This window comes from Camellia sinensis, chromosome 3 (assembly GCF_055761805.1).
Source record: "Camellia sinensis isolate YWXY chromosome 3, ASM5576180v1, whole genome shotgun sequence".
NCBI lineage: Eukaryota > Viridiplantae > Streptophyta > Magnoliopsida > Ericales > Theaceae > Camellia > Camellia sinensis.
This window is the reverse complement of record NC_138963.1, coordinates 125812383-125815784: the sequence shown is the minus strand read 5'-3', so window position 1 is coordinate 125815784 and position 3402 is coordinate 125812383. Positions and strand designations below refer to the sequence as shown.

Below are 3402 nucleotides of genomic sequence, written 5' to 3'. Positions count from 1 at the left end.
TAATTATTACAAAATAAAGAAATAGCTAAGCTAAGCTACTTAATTATTACAACACTTAACTAATTAGCAAACTAATTAATTAAATTACAAAACCCATGTACACTAATTAAACATGTAAAGCACTAACTACACTACTTCAGCTCTGCTTTAGAAAGTTGAAGACGCATGCATTCAGTTTTCGCCCTGAAAAGCCCACCTGTCACGACCCAAACCCGCCCCTATAGGTTTAGCACCGTGACCGGCCAGTAATCCATGGATTACCAAATGCCTCTGAATAGATTAGCAAATAATAAGGGGCTGCAGAAGCAATAATACAAAATAGACAAGGTCCAATGAGTTGTGATAACGTACATGGGACAGAACATTTCAAAACTTATTTATATATCTATATAATAAAACAGAACGGATTTTGAAAATGTGTTAGACACAACTGTCCTACTAGGACATTTCAAGGGTCAGGATTCATTTGTGTATTTACATGGATGGCTCAGATAACCCCCTTAATTTTATATCAATCCTTAATTTTATGCCTCCTCCTTACCCACGTCTCTCCACCCTTCTATCTTTATCTCTCTGATCTCCAGCCAAATCACGTCTCCCCTCCATCCCTCTTTATCTCTCTCTCTCTCTCTCTCTCTCTCTCTCTCTCTCTCCCTGTTGTTCTTCTTCCCGAAACTGCTCTCCTTCAACCACAGATTCGGTTTCGTCTCCATCCCTATATTCGGTTCCGTCTAGCTGTGCTTCAACCGCTCAGGTATGGCAATCTCTATCACAACTGTTCTTCTCACCCTTTAGAATCAGAATCACAATAGTTCTAAATCTTTTTATTTTCATCATTTCAGATTTCTGAGGTTACGATTTCAGAGGTTGCGATTTCATCGCTCAGGTATGGCAATCTCTATCACAACTGTTACTCTTTTTATATGAACATTGTTCATAGTTCTGATCATAGTTCAGAGGTTGCGATTTCATAGTTCTGAGGTTGCGATTTCATAGTTATGAATCTTTTTATTTTCATCATTTGAAATTTCAGAGGTTAATCCGCAACCCATTTCAGTCCAGGGCTTCACACCCATTAAGTGTTTGTTTGAATGGGTCTGAGAGGGTGTTCCATTTTTTAACTGAATGGATATGGGTTCATTTATTGCTTATTTTGTGCTTGAATCTGAATTTTTTGTGGGTTTGGTTGTAAAGTTGCAATTCATAATATTATTTTGCTTAAATCTGAATTTTTTGTGGGTTTTGTTTGGTTGGGTTGATTTTTAACTGAGTTTGGAATCTGGATATTTTTTATCTGTAATCAGTTGAATTCTGTACCCATCCCAATACAATTCTTGCTGGATTTTTCTTTAATTTTGTATCTGTAATCATTACTCATCCTTCAAAATGTTTGGGATTTTTGAAATCACCTGCCAATAATGTTTCTAAGCAAAATTCAGTTGATAGTTCTGATTAATTCTTACTTCGGTTCTTGCTTTCAGATTTTCTGATTATCTGAAAATCACCAAGTCGACCATTTTTTTTTTTTGTGGGTTTGGTTGTAAAGTTGCAATTCATAAAGATTTGTTTAGCCAACCCAAATTACACAGGATACTATGTTAAATAGGGTTTTGGACAAATAACAAGAGAGCTCATATATTTCTTAGTCTGTCTGTTATTGGTACAATTGACGTGGTGTGGACCTTGCCCTCTATTTCTTTCCATAATGACATCTTATTCTGAAGGTTGAAGAAACCATTAGCGGTAAAAATTAGTACATGTGTGCATGTAGGTGAGTATTTTAATGAAGCAACTATGCTGTTAAATAACCAGCATGACTCTGTGTACTGCAATTGTTAATCAAAGAACAAACAAATTGTTTTCTCACTTTTGATAATGCCTTCCAGCCCTAAATCTGGATATTACATCTCACAGTCAGCTTCCACCAGAAAATAAAGAATCCATAATTTAATAAAATTACAGTCAATTAATATAACAATATCTTATATTGCTGTACCTCAAGTTTTGGCCTGGGTTTGAAAGGAGAATATAGCATGCATAGCAGTGAGAAAATGACTGCTTTAGTATGTGTTACAACTTAATAATGGGAGTCAAATTCATTGTTCAAAACAAGAATAATAGCATATTTCATTTGATAGTTCTGATTAATTCTTGCTTCGGTTCTTGCTTTCAGATTTTCTGATTATCTGAAAATCACCAAGTCGACCATTTTTTTTCTTGAAAGGCTTGCGGAGATACCAGAAAACAGAGTTTCTACAAAGCATTACGGTTAATTTTCAGGTTAAATTCTTTCAGGTAAAATTCTAATTGCGAACATATAAACTTCTAATACTTCGTTTTCCAAATTTTCCACATTTCGCAGTAGCTTGATTTGTAAGATTGATGATGATTGAGATTGAATCTATTGAGATTGAATCATACAAGGGTCTAATGATTGCAGTTGGCAATGCTACATCTGTTTCAATACTAATGGTAGCAATGTTGAAGTGAAAATCGTAAGCAATCACATGACCGTTAAATGGTTTATCATTCATCACATAAACACCAACCTCAACCTGCAATAATAGTAAGTCATACCCACCCAAAAAAATAATAAAAAAAAACATTGAATAGTGTTGTACTATGCCAAGTATTTTATAATTTAAAAAAAAAAAAAAAAACAACAACAACAACCACCTTAATGTCATCTGGTATAGCATTTGCATCAATAGGTGATCTTAGGAGAGTTGCAGAAGTTAAAATGGTACTGATGAATGTTCCACTACATCCTCGCATTCTATTATAGTCCCAGAACATGCAAACATCATCTTCCCACCTAGACATTGAAATAAATAAGCAAAGTCTCTACCTCTGTGTATAGCATTTGTATAAACATGAAAGCACATGCAAGAATGAAAACTTTTATTGTCAATTAGTAGAGTGTAGTCTATTAAATATATTTTTTGAAATTGTAGAGTGTAGTCTATTAAATATATTTTTATAATTGCATTTTAATCTTAAATTTAAATAGTGTTGCAATTACAATTATATTATAATCCTAACATTATTTACACTGTGCCTTCAGGCACGGACATACGCTAGTACATAAACATGCTAGTCCAGATACACAATATTTACAAGGTATTTACAGATTGTACTTCCCAAGACCTGACTGCACAGAGCAAATACAAATGCTAGCATGATTACAAAAACAACCATGGCTTTAGACTCGATCGGAACCTCCTTGGGAGGCACAATGGTTGGCTGACAAAAACGAAACAGAAGGCCGTCAACTCTGGCCCTGGTCACATGCCGGCTCACCTACATACATAATATAAACTGTGAGCAAAGCCCAGTGAATAATAATAGAGTAAAGGGTTTCAACGAATGAGTTCGTACAGATTCAGAAATCATAATTCAGTT

At 34.7% G+C, this 3402-nt stretch overlaps 1 long non-coding RNA gene across 2 annotated transcripts; it reads left to right on the top strand.

The window, feature by feature from the left end:
* Nucleotides 1-465: 465 nt before the first annotated feature.
* Nucleotides 466-3046, top strand: LOC114292777 (uncharacterized). 2 transcript variants are annotated; one of them, XR_014363163.1, is made up of 3 exons: nt 466-754; nt 843-886; nt 2174-3046. It is a non-coding gene; the product is annotated as an uncharacterized LOC114292777 (long non-coding RNA). The 2 variants fall into 2 exon arrangements; XR_014363162.1 differs by lacking the exon at nt 2174-3046 and adding an exon at nt 1482-2167 and having other exon boundaries at nt 470-754.
* The last annotated feature ends 356 nt before the right edge of the window (nt 3047-3402 follow it).